The sequence below is a fragment of the Thalassophryne amazonica genome, chromosome 7, assembly GCF_902500255.1.
Source record: "Thalassophryne amazonica chromosome 7, fThaAma1.1, whole genome shotgun sequence".
Classification (NCBI taxonomy): Eukaryota; Metazoa; Chordata; class Actinopteri; order Batrachoidiformes; family Batrachoididae; genus Thalassophryne; species Thalassophryne amazonica.
This window is the reverse complement of record NC_047109.1, coordinates 60,121,155-60,134,250: the sequence shown is the minus strand read 5'-3', so window position 1 is coordinate 60,134,250 and position 13,096 is coordinate 60,121,155. Positions and strand designations below refer to the sequence as shown.

The window sequence follows — 13,096 nt, the reverse complement described above, 5'->3', positions numbered from 1 at the left end:
AGAAGATCTGTACAGAGGAGTTGACCAAAATCACTGCTGCAGTGTGTGCAAATGGTCAAGAACTACAGGAAACGTTTGACCCTGTAATTGCAATTAAGGTCTGTTTGTCGTATTGTATCAAATACTTATTTCATGCAATAAAATGTAAATTAATTATTTAAAAATCATACAATGTGATTTTCTGATTTTTTTTAAATTCCATCTCTCAGTTGAAGTGTGCCTACGATAAAAGGCAGAGTACATCTTGTATAGGTCAGATTTATTTATTTATTTTCTAAGAATTCTCTGCATTGTTAACAGTGTGTGATGCATCAGTATACAAATAATGAATGTTTATGAGTTCAATGGTATGAATATTTCATGAGGTGAAAGCTGGAACAAACCATTCAACGTTTGTTCCAGCTTTCACAGAATTAAATATTTGTTACACTGAAAGAATGTAAAAACATTCATTATTTGTTTTATATAACGGCTAAAATAGATCCTTGTCATTTGATATTTTATTAATTTATAAACAACAGAAAAGGGACTTACATTTTGGTGTTCCGATTGAAGCAGCAGGACCTTCGTGGCCGGGACGATGGTGGGGGATCGAACCCATGCGGCTCGCACCAAAAGACCGTTCCTCTACCAGGTCAGCCAAAGGGGAACTCCCCGTTAGCCAAGCTAGCGGGAACGTCTTTTCAGTTGGGACCCGGAACTTTCATCCCACTACACATCTCCCCACCATTTTTGACTTCGTCCCGAAGTCACAGGTGCATGTTAGCATACTCTGTGACCCACATCCTGTTCGTGACGCCAGATTGAAGCAGCAGGACCTTCGTGGCCGGGACGACGGTGGGGGATCGAACCCACGCGGCTCGCACCAAAAGACCGTTCCTCTACCAGGTCAGCCAAAGGGGAACTCCCCGTTAGCCAAGCTAGCGGGAATGTCTTTTCAATTGGGACCCGGGACTTTCATCCCACTACACACTGTAACGTGTAGTCCAGTGATGCTGTGCACTGACTTTGGACTTCCATAAGAAAAAACTGTGTAGTTCCTCAGTCCAGCCAAAAATCACATCATTGTTTCATGTAAACAAGTCTTCATGCATCCAGATAGCTTACAGTGGAGTAGATTTTGTGTGTGTGTGAGTGTGTGTGTGTGTGGGTGTGTAGCAGCGTCAGTTAGCGCAATCAAATCAGGGTGTCATTGTCCCCCGCGCGCACGCACAGACACGCAACCGGTTGAAATGAGTCCAGCTTTTCTTTCTCTCTTCCTGCTAACAGACAGCACAGTGGATTTGTTTTGTGTGTGTGTGTGTGTGTGTGTGTGTGTGTGTGTGTGTGTGTGTGTGTGAGAGAGAGAGAATTAGCAGTGTCAGTTAGTTCAATCAAATTATGTCTTGGGAGAGTCGTCCCCCACGCGCGCGCACACACACAACCTGGTTGGCGCTTGTGCGTGCATGTACTAACAAAAAAAAGACTGTGTACGTCCTCAGTGCAGCGAAAAAAAAATCACGTCAAAAATGAGTCCAGCTTTTCTTCTCTCTTCCTGCTCCCAGCCTCCAGGCAGCACAGTAGATTTGTTTTATGTGTGCCTGCGTGTGCACGCACGTGTGGGAGCATGTGTGAGCGTGCGCGTGCGATCACGCGTGCGCATGTTCGATCACGTGCGAGCACGTGCGTGTGTGAGGACGTGCGCACGTGCATGTGTGCACATGCGCGTGTGTACAGAGTGCAATGGTACCAAACGTATGGAACCAAATTTGCACTCTAAATGGAGCCAAGCCGCACTCTAAATGCAATGCAACACAAATGGGATGAATTAATCCATGTCATGTGACATACAAAGCACCAATCAAATGACAAAGATCCACTCAGCCGTTATATAATACAAAACGTATAGTGGCATGAATGGCTCAGTGCAAGTATAGAACTGCAAAAACAAATAAATCCCACCAGCAGTATTTGCATGTTAATAAAATGAAAACAGTTTATTCAAATTATGCAATAATTTGAGGAACTTAAAATGTTACTTGCAAGGTTCATATGGTATGTATGTTACATGATAACTTTTCATTTCCACTTATTTCTGATTTGGAAAACATATTTGTGAGAAATATGATTAGTTGTGCAGTTAAATCTAGCTGGACATGTTTGTTTCCATGATTATGTATGTCGTCAACTTTACAAGAATTCACTTACTCACTCTTCTTCAACCACTTACTCCACTTAAGGGTCACAGGGGGCTGGAGTCTGTCCCAGCAGTCATAGGATTGGAGACGGGGTACACCCTGGACAGGATGCCAGTTTGTCACAGGGCCACATATGGACAAACAAACACATTCACACCTATGGAGAATATAAAGTTTCCAATCCACCTAAACTGCATGTCTTTGGATGTGGGAGGGAACCGGAGCACCTGGAAGTAACCTACGCAAACACGGAGAGAACACACAAACTCCACACAGAAAGGCCATGGGTGGGAATCAATCCCATGACCTTCTTGCTGTAGGCAACCGTGCAAACCACTAAGCCACTGTGCTGCCAACATATCCAATCATTATATGCCAATTACAAGAATTAATTTGATATACAGTAGTGTTCAGAATAATAGTAGTTCTATGTGACTAAAAAGATTAATCCAGGTTTTGAGTATATTTCTTATTGTTACATGGGAAACAAGGTACCAGTAGATTCCGTAGATTCTCACAAATCCAACAAGACCAAGCATTCATGATATGCACACTCTTAAGGCTATGAAATTGGGCTATTAGCAAAAAAAAAGTAGAAAAGGGGGTGTTATATAAATAAAATTGATTTGATTTGATTATTCTGAACCCTACTGTAATTAAGATATCATTTAAAGGTGTAACGTGAATGTTCGTGCTGTAGGCTGACATCGCTGTGCCTTTAAAGTGTCTCTCACATGGACAGCATGTAAACTGGATCAGTAATGCTGCACTTCACTGTTTTGACATCTCCAATGAAGCTTAAACTTTAGCAAAGTACTTCAGCACAAACAAATGCACACACACAGTCTCTCACAGGCGTGCCCAGTGGTGATGCATGTTTCCATGGTTACATCGTGAATACCTGTCCTACATAATTATGTGGGATACAATGAAATGGCTTTTCAGCAAAGGAAATTTGTCAAAATACATTCCTTCTTCTGGCCTTTCCGTCCTTCAAAATCACATTGCTAGATATCTGGACTTTGTCACTTTGAATGTGCAGACAAACGACAATAACAATGTCTGCATACAAACCAAATTTGAAATTCCTCATTTAATGTTTAAACAAGCTTATATTTTGTGCATATATATATATATATATATATATATATATATGTAGGTAACAAAAAAAGGTGTGTGTGTATATATCTCTCTCTCTCTCTCTCTCTCTCTCTCTCTCTCTCTCTCTCTCTCTCTCTCTCTCTCTCTCTCTCTCTCTCTCTCTCTCTCTCTCTCTCTCTCTCTCTCTCTCTCTATATATATATACACACACACACACACACACACACACACCTTTTTTGTTACCTCCATCAAGAAGGTTATGTTTTCGGTCGCGTTTGTTTGTTTGTCTGTCTGATTGTCAGCAGGATAACTCAAAACGTTTTGAACGGATTTTGGAAATGACAAGAGGGACAAGTGATTAAATTTTAGTGGCGATCCAGATTACGATCTGTATCCAGGAATTTTTTAAAGGATTCTTCACCATTGTGGGATAGGAGGAATTTTGACATTCTAGTTTTTAACTCCACAAAAACAAGGTAGAAAGGCTTGAAAAAAATTAGGGTGTAACATAGTCAAATGTTCTATCAAACAACAAAGTTTGGTGATGATCGGATCCGGATTCCGGATCCGGTAATCCAGAATATACAAAAATATAGGGAAAATAGAAAATGTGTCAGTGTGAGGTGACAAATGAAGCTAGAGATCCACAACTAACACCAAATTGTAGCTGAATCTGTACTGATTCAGTAAGGTGTCATCAGATTTGATGTAGCTTCAAATGTTATGGAGCTAGATCCAGAAGAAAACCGCCATTACCGAAAAATCGTTTTTATACAATAACTTTTGAACTAATAGACATAAAAGTGATTCCAAGTTCTAGTGGTATGTTTTCATGGTCAAGGATGTCAAATATAAAGGAAAGAAAAGTGTATGTATCATAGTTTTGGTTGTAACACTGAATTGTTGAATAGATCACTGTGCCAAGGAGGGAATCTCTTTAGGGTCAGTGACCCTATGGCCTTGTTTAGAGAAGTGTTTCATAAATGTTAAAAAATTCATATATTTGCAGTTTAGTTGAATAATAAATTGAATTTTGTCTCTTATTTGTTTTTGTCTATAAGCACATGCAATATCAATATCAGTGCTCAGATGACAGTAGCTTCTGGGAAAGGTGCAAGTTGCAATAAACTGTGATGCCAAGCGCTAAGGATACATGCTATCCAGTCACAGCAGATGAAACTTTTTTTACTATGAGCAAACATCATTGTTAGACTTTTTTAGGTTCAATGATTCCACGGCGTGTAGATGTTATGGTGTCAGTGACCCCATGGCTTGGCGGAGGTTTGCACTCTCTGAGTGCTTCTAGTTGATAATACCCTGATTACTGTGTAGGTTTTCAGCCAATCGCATAATTCAATGAAAACAAAAAATAAGGCACAATAATCAATGAACAAGAAACCAAAATGATATTATTTTAAATACAGGAGATACTTCACACTAAAGAATTCATTGCTGAATTCAAAGAGCATCGTTTTGCATGATCTTTGCTTTATGACTTTTTAAAAATCATGATTAAATTAGTTCACATCCACCACACTAGAGAACAGCCTTGGGTCCTGGATGACATAGGTGCACAAGTGGTCCATCTCCACCTCTTGAACTGACCGTATATCTGCCACAGCCAAGTGAAAGGTGAAGCATGACAGAGAGCACTGCAGTGCCCAAAGAGGGGGTTTTATAATGATCAACAATGGCATTATTCATTTTGTGAGAACACACACTGTGAGCAGTCCCAGGCTGCGCCGCAACGCCTCTACAGGACAGCCGCGTCTCTTTGTCTCTGCCGCATGGACACGATGGGCTGCTCAGCGACATCTTCACAGGACAGCCGCGTCTGTTCGTCCTCGCCACATGGACATGACGGGCTGCTCCGTGACATCTTCACAGGTCAGCCATGTGTCTTTGTCTGCGTGTCTTCATCTTTGGCCCCAGAGGCAACACTCATGGCACCAGCCCCTGGGTTGCCCGACTTGGCACTCCTGTCACTCTTCTGATGGGGGTGTGCAGCTTACGTCCGACCTCTGCAACGCAATTGCAGACAGCCAGCGTGTGAAGCTCCACCAGACCACATTGTATCACCCCCCAGGCTAATGGACTGTGTGAGTGCTTTCATCACTCTATGAAAGCCTCTCTGTGGACCAGTTTAACAAATGGCAGTGGGGTACACTGCCCCATACCTGCAGTCAGCAGGATACATTTTATTTCACCACGATGCTCATGGAGGACCGCTCCATGAGCATAGACCCTATGACGGCCCCTATGACAGCCCGGCTCATGGAGGACCCTATTACGGCCCGTTTCACGTATTGAAATATGGGAGAAAAAATTTGTGGTCGACACAAGCGGCAAAGCTAAATGGTAAATGGTAAATGGACTGCATTTATATAGCGCTTTTCCATCTGTATCAGACGCTCAAAGCGCTTTACAATAATGCCTCACATTCACCCCGATGTCAGGGTGCTGCCATACATTGCTCACTACACACCGGGAGCAATAGGGGATTAAAGGCCTTGCCCAAGGGCCCTTAGTGATTTTCCAGTCAGGCGGGGATTTGAACCCATGATCTTCTGGACTCAAGCCCAACACCTTAACCACTAGACCATCACCTCCCCCAAAGCTAAGTGCACTTCAGTGGACCACCTCGCGCCAGCCCACCTTGATCTTGACACACCCATGGAGTGTACCCAATCTCCTTCACGGGGACACCCCTGAATCAACACGGGCCCCCACAGTGGAGGTCTACAGCTCCTTTACACCACAGTGCCTCCAACGCTCAGGGGCTGAGGAGTCTTTGCAGCCAGATTATTTGCCTGCCCCCTCCATAACAATTATTCTTTTCATTATGGTAAATTCTGGGGAGCTATGTAGTGACATTCATCACATTTGGATATAATTCACCATAACCTCTGGTTGCCAGCTATGTAAATAACAAGCTGTCACCACTTGGGGTTACAGGGTGCTCCCTGCTGTTCATGTGTTAACAAGCCAAGATGTGCATATTGATGAATTCACGTCAGTGCCTCTGCGGGATGAGCAAATCGATGTCTACCAACAGGACCCCTGCGTGGCTGCCGAGGAATTGTCTGTTCTCTGTTCTGCGCACATAAAGCTGTTTCCCGTAATTGCCAATGTGCTCCTGCTGTAGATATGACAAAGCTGTTTAAAAGGTCTGTGATTTTTGTAAGCGCACGAACTACTACTATAATATCTTGCCAAATATTGGAGCTCACACAAACATGACCGGACTCTGAGCTGGGTACTTTCACACTGGTTTATTCTACTTCCGGCACAATACATATTGTAGGTAAGAGGGCGCCACCTGGTGGTGTGGTGTGACACAAGATGAAGTACCAATACATCACAACTACGACAAGCGATTAAGATGTAGAAAGAACATGCAAAATAAACAGCGCACATTTGCATTGCCAAAATGGGGAAATCATTGTTTGGTATCATCATTTGGTTTTCATGATGAAAAAAAATGGTGGTTGATGAATATATTTTGTCCCGTCTTGTCTGATGTGACATTTAGTCTTGGACCTGTGGCAGGGTCAAAAGATCAAAAGTACGCTGGAGCCTACCAGCTTTCTTCTAGCAAACTTTCTCGTCTTCTTTTTCAGGAAATCCTTCTTTGTTCCACTCCACCGTGAAAGTGTGTCGGGTGATGCAGGGTTGTCACAGGTGTCTAAGTGGTTTCCCACTCATATCTTCTTCTCCCACAGTCACTCAGTTTTTGAGACCTCTCTACTCCAGACAGATTTACCATAAAATACCATGCTGTTTGCATTTCTTCCTCAAAAATCAAAACAATTACCTTCCCACAATGATAAGCAGGATGGAGGGTGCCCTTCTTTGGAGAAGACCTTCAAGTCGCACTGCCAAAGAAACCTCTCTCAAGGCCCAAGGTTGGCCGGTGACATGGAAGTAGAGTGGTCCATGTTCAAGACCTTCATTGTTGGAACAAATTAAAATACACACACACAAAAAACATCATAAAAGACAAATAGATACATAACCTATACCATAATCTGCAAAATTATAACAACCTCAGTCATTTCAAACCATCCCACTGAAACCCAAGAAACGGTTTGGTAATGTGACTAAACAAACTGAAAATAGCATTTCACCTTAATTTTGTTTAGATACTGATCCACTTTATATGTGGCAGTGACTGGCTGTGTAGCCTCCTGATATCGATGGTCTGTTTAAGTGGATACGTACAAGTTTTCAAAGGTGTGTCGTTATGGATGATCTCTTTGATGAAGCTCTTTGAACTGCTTCAGACCTCATTAGTTTGACCTGGCAATGGCCCGTGAACACGTAAGAGCTGTATTACCTGCAGTGGCTCATCATTAGAAGGTTTCAGCTCGCTCTGACAGAAACAGGCCGTTGTTGTAAACAGCTCTGCCCCGAACGCTTCAGCTGCCTGTGACCGAGGAACGAGTGGACAATCTAATTCAGGGGACTCAAAGGGCAGCAAAAGTTCAAACTTTAACTGAATTTCTGTGATTCTACATTTTCTTGTGCTATTTCTTGCCATTTTTAGAGTTCTGAGTAGTGAGTGTTTTTTTTTTTTTTTATTTTTACGGTTTACATTTGATGGTGAATTGAAATGACTCATGATTAAAATGCCCCTGAAATATTAGCACACTTTGACTTGCTTTAGTCTCTCTCTCTGAATGATTCATCTTTTACAACTTAGTGAAAATTTCCCTCTTGCTTTCTACCTGCTTGAGACTGACAACTGGAACTAAATCCCGCCCACATGTTCTGCTGCAAATTGCCAGTAATCATTCTCCTATTAGTTATAATCTTTACCCTTATCCCAGGGATTAATTTTCTCTAAAGTTAAACTGTGGTTGACAAACTTTAGAAACGTACTTGTCTGAGCACGTTACCGACACCTCAGTGTAGGTTCGTGCGCAGTGGCCGCTATTAATAAAGTCGTGCCACGCGTGACTTCGCTTTCTCTCTGCAGCCACTTCTCACGGCTGACTCCTTACCAGGGATTCGGTTGTGTGAGTTTGGATCAGTCTAATCACATTTGTTTAATTAAGCACAGCTAATCGACTCTCCAGGAGATACGGCGTCTCACTGTGTCTGCAGAGCTGCATGTCGAACACAGAGGCCTGGAGTCGGCGGCGCTCCCAGCGGCTCTGTGCCTGATATCACCCGTGTTTGTATGGCGGACGAGGGTTAAGCACTACACATGTACCAGGAGCTAACAGTGGATGCCAGTGGCGGCACCAGCAGCTTCAGTTCACATTTAGAAGGAAGAGCAATGAAATTTGTCCTCTGCATTTAACCCATCCGAATTATAGTTAGACACAATCCAACCACGAGGAGCAGAGGGCAGCCACAGTCCAGAACCTGGGTACCAACCCCAGATCTAGAGATGCTACCTTGTTCTAGGGCAAAGAAAAGAGCATGATTCTAGTGTGCATGTTTTTGAAGGTGGAAGTAAACCCACACAGGTAGAAAATGCAAACTCCCAGCAGAAAGCAACTGGGCAGGGATGGAATTAAACCTCAGAAATTCTTATTACTATATGTTCTGCCCAACCAGTGCTAACCACTGATCCAAAGCCACATTAACTGAAAATGCTGTTCAATGAATCCTTACTGAGGATTCAAGTGCCACCTTCTGGTTGCTTGATTAAAGTAAAAATGAGTACCATTTGGTTTCAGACCCATATTGCAACAATAGTGGCTAATTTACACTTCTGTGTTCTGTTGGGAAAATGGTAAATGGACTGCATCTCAAAGAGCTTTGCTATCAGGACTCAAGCCCCTTTCACACTGGGCCAATATAATGTGGCATACCAACTACACTGAGCTTATGCAGCCCAACGTGGGAATATGTTGAGGGACGCAAAGGGGTACGGGAAATAGACGCAAAAAATTAAACATGCTTAATTTTTTCGCAGACATTTGCTGTAGAGCACTGCATGCAGTGCTCTATGCAAGTCTATGCAACACTCCAGTACTGTATGTAAGTCTATGTAACACTGTGCTGCTGTACACCAAACCTCCGCAACTGTACGCTACTGTACGCTAGTCTCGTGAAGATTTTTTTTTATCAATACATACCTGCATTGCTAGATTTTATTCATCCTGCTGGACTCGGCTGAACTTTGCTGGCAGTGAAACTTCAAAATCACAGAAGAAAAGATTGAGCCAAAGGGTTAGCAATCTGTGTGTGCGTATTTTGATCTGTGTGTGTGTAAACAGATCCACAAATGCGTATAGCAATCTGTGTGTGCATATTTTGATCTGTGTGTGTGTAAACAGATCCACAAATGTGTAAAAAAAAATCCATGCATGCGTAAACACATCCACAAATGCCTAAAAAAAATCTGTGCGTGTGACACACGAATACACACGCAGATTTTTTATGCATTTGTGTATGTGTTTACACACACACACATACAGATTTTTTTTTACACATTTTTGGATCTGTTTACACACACACAGATCAAAATACACATTTGCAAATACTTTTGCTACAATAATGGCCCCATAGATACGCAGTACAACACAACTCTACGCAGGCCCGGTGTGAAAGGGGCTTTCACCTTCACCTTCTGATATGGAGTGGAGCCCAACCAATGCAGGATTTTTAAAACTATAATGATTTTGATATTTGATGATTCCAAAAACTGATATACCGATAAATCAACCAATTTTTTCTCAGAAACAGATAGCGTCAACAAAGATTTCCCCAAACATTTGTCTTGTGTAATTTTTTGTAGTGTTCATGAAGATAACATAAGTTTGAAATGAAACTTGTTTTATTGACATGACCAGAAGTTGAACAATACTTGACAATATATTCATTGTGATAAATAAGACTGCTATGTATTAAAAAAATGGAGCCACACTCCTGTGATGAAGCAAAATGCAAAAGCTCTGCACTGTGCCATGAGAAAGTCTTCTCTAAACAGAATCCTGCACACCTCCATTTAACAGTACTGTACTTTGTTGATATCACACACATATTTTGAGAGATTCTGCATCCTCAGGATGCTACATGTATGTAAAACCCTTATCCTTTTGATATTCATTGCATTTTTTCTATAGAGGGACAGCATTAAATCAAACCCTGCTCAGTTATGTATTTCAAATGGTGACTTGCAGTTTACTATGAACACAGATGATTTCTATGCTGCTCAGTTGCCTTCTGTCAGCTGATTGTTTTCAACCACCAATGTGTTGACTAAAGGGGAGCTGCAGAGTGCCCACTGGTAGACAAACTATTTGATGTTGTAAATAATTATACACACGTGAACAAATGTTCATTGATTCTCTATACCTGCTTACTCCAATTAAGGATCACAGGGGGGCTGTAGCCTCTGCCATCAGACACATGGCTTGAGGTGGGGTACACCCTGGACAGGAAGCTGGTTTGTTGCACGGCCACAAACACAACAAATAGTTATGAATGCTACATATATTCCATTTCTCCCAATAAACACACCTAAAGCATACACACTGTATCTTTAAATATCAAACATACTTACACTTGTCTGCGCACTCCTGGGCGTGACTGTCTAAAAATGAGGTGTGAACAAGCATACTACAGGTGGAATGCGATCATGAGGACAGAGAAAGAATTTGCACCACAGACCTGGTGCAGGTGCCACTCTGGTTAATTTTATATATACTCAACAAAAATATAAACGCAACACTTTTGGTTTTGCTCCCATTTTGTATGAGATGAACTCAAAGATCTAAAACTTTTTCCACATACACAATATCACCATTTCCCTCAAATATTGTTCACAAACCAGTCTAAATCTGTGATAGTGAGCACTTCTCCTTTGCTGAGATAATCCATCCCACCTCACAGGTGTGCCATATCAGGATGCTGATTAGACACCATGATTAGTGCACAGGTGTGCCTTAGACTGCCCACAATAAAAGGCCACTCTGAAAGGTGCAGTTTTGTTTTATTTTGGGGGGGGGGGGATACCAGTCAGTATCTGGTGTGACCACCATTTGCCTCATGCAGTGTAACACATCTCCTTCGCATCATCCGTGAAGAGAACACCTCTCCGACGTGCCAAACACCAGCGAATGTGAGCATTTGCCCACTCAAGTCGGTTACGACGACGAACTGGAGTCAGGTCGAGACCCCGATGAGGACGACGAGCATGCAGATGAGCTTCCCTGAGACGGTTTCTGACAGTTTGTGCAAAAATTCTTTGGTTATGCAAACCGATTGTTCCAGCAGCTGTCCGAGTGGCTGGTCTCAGACGATCTTGGAGGTGAACATGCTGGATGTGGAGGTCCTGGGCTGGTGTGGTTACACGTGGTCTGCGGTTGTGAGGCTGGTTGGATGTACTGCCAAATTCTCTGAAACAACTTTGGAGACGGCTTATGGTACAGACATGAACATTCAATACACGAGCAACAGCTCTGGTTGACATTCCTGCTGTCAGCATGCCAATTGCACGCTCCCTCAAATCTTGCGACATCTGTGGATTTCAGAGTGGCCTTTTATTGTGGGCAGTCTAAGGCACACCTGTGCACTAATCATGGTGTCTAATCAGCATCTTGGTATGGCACACCTGTGAGGTGGGATGGATTATCTCAGCAAAGGAGAAGTGCTCACTATCACAGATTTAGACTGGTTTGTGAACAATATTTGAGAGAAATGGTGATATTGTATGAGTTCATCTCATACAAAATGGGAGCAAAACCAAAAGTGTTGCGTTTATATTTTTGTTGAGTGTATTTATAATACAACCCCAATTCCAGTGAAGTTGGGACATTGTGTAAAATGTAAATAAAAACAGAATACAATGATCTGAAAATCCTCTTCAACCTATATTTAATTGAATACACCACAAAGACAAGATATTTAATGTTCAAACTGATAAACTTTATTGTTTTTGTGCAAATATTTGCTCATTTTGAAATGGATGCCTGCAACACATTTCAAAAAAGTTGGGACGGGGCAACAAGAGACTGAGAAAGTTGATGAATGCTCAAAGAACACCTAAATGGAAACAGGTGAGTATCATGATTGGGTATAAAAGGAGCATCCCCAAAAGGCTCAGCCATTCACAAGCAATGATGGGGTGAGGATCACCACTTTGTGAACAACTGCATGAAAAAAATAGTCCAACAGTTTAAGAACAATGTTTCTCAACTTTCAATTGCAAGGAATTTAGGGATTCCATCATCTACAGTCCATAATATAATCAGAAGATTCAGAGAATCTGGAGAACTTTCTACATGTAAGCGGCAAGGCTGAAAACCAACACTGAATGCCCCTGACCTTCGATCCCTCAGGCGGCACTGCATTAAAAACAACATTGTGTAAAGGATCTTACTGCGTGGGCTCAGGAACACTTCAGAAAACCATTGTCAGTTAACACAGTTTGTTGCTAAAACTCTACTATGCAAAGTGAAAGCTATACATCAACAACATCCAGAACACCGCCACCTTTTCTGGGCCTGAGCTCATTTGAAATGGACAGATGCAAAGTGGAAAACTGTGCTGTGGTGTGATGAGTCCTCATTTCAAATTGGTTTTGGAAATCATGGACGTGTGTCCTCCAGACAAAAGAGGAAAAAAGACCATCCAGATTGTTACCAGCGCAAAGTTCAAAAGCCAGCATCTGTGATGGTATGGGGGTGTGTTAGTGACCACGGCATGGACAACTTACACATCTGTGATGGCACCATCAGTGCTGAAAGGTACATCCAGGTTTTGGAGCAACATATGCTGCCATAATCAACATCTTTTTTCAGGGACATCCCTGCTTATTTCAGCAAGACAATGCCAAGCCACATCCTGCACGTGTTACAACA

The 13,096-nt window shown here is 42.2% G+C and overlaps 1 long non-coding RNA gene across 1 annotated transcript in view; it reads right to left on the bottom strand.

Annotated features, from left to right (window-relative positions):
- Positions 1-6,483: 6,483 nt before the first annotated feature.
- The window catches only part of LOC117514011, a 35,564-nt gene continuing 28,951 nt past the window's right edge, over positions 6,484-13,096 (bottom strand). Inside the window, exon 4 of the long non-coding RNA XR_004561770.1 lies at positions 6,484-7,225. This is a non-coding gene — a long non-coding RNA (uncharacterized LOC117514011). The remainder of the gene's footprint in view (positions 7,226-13,096) is intronic.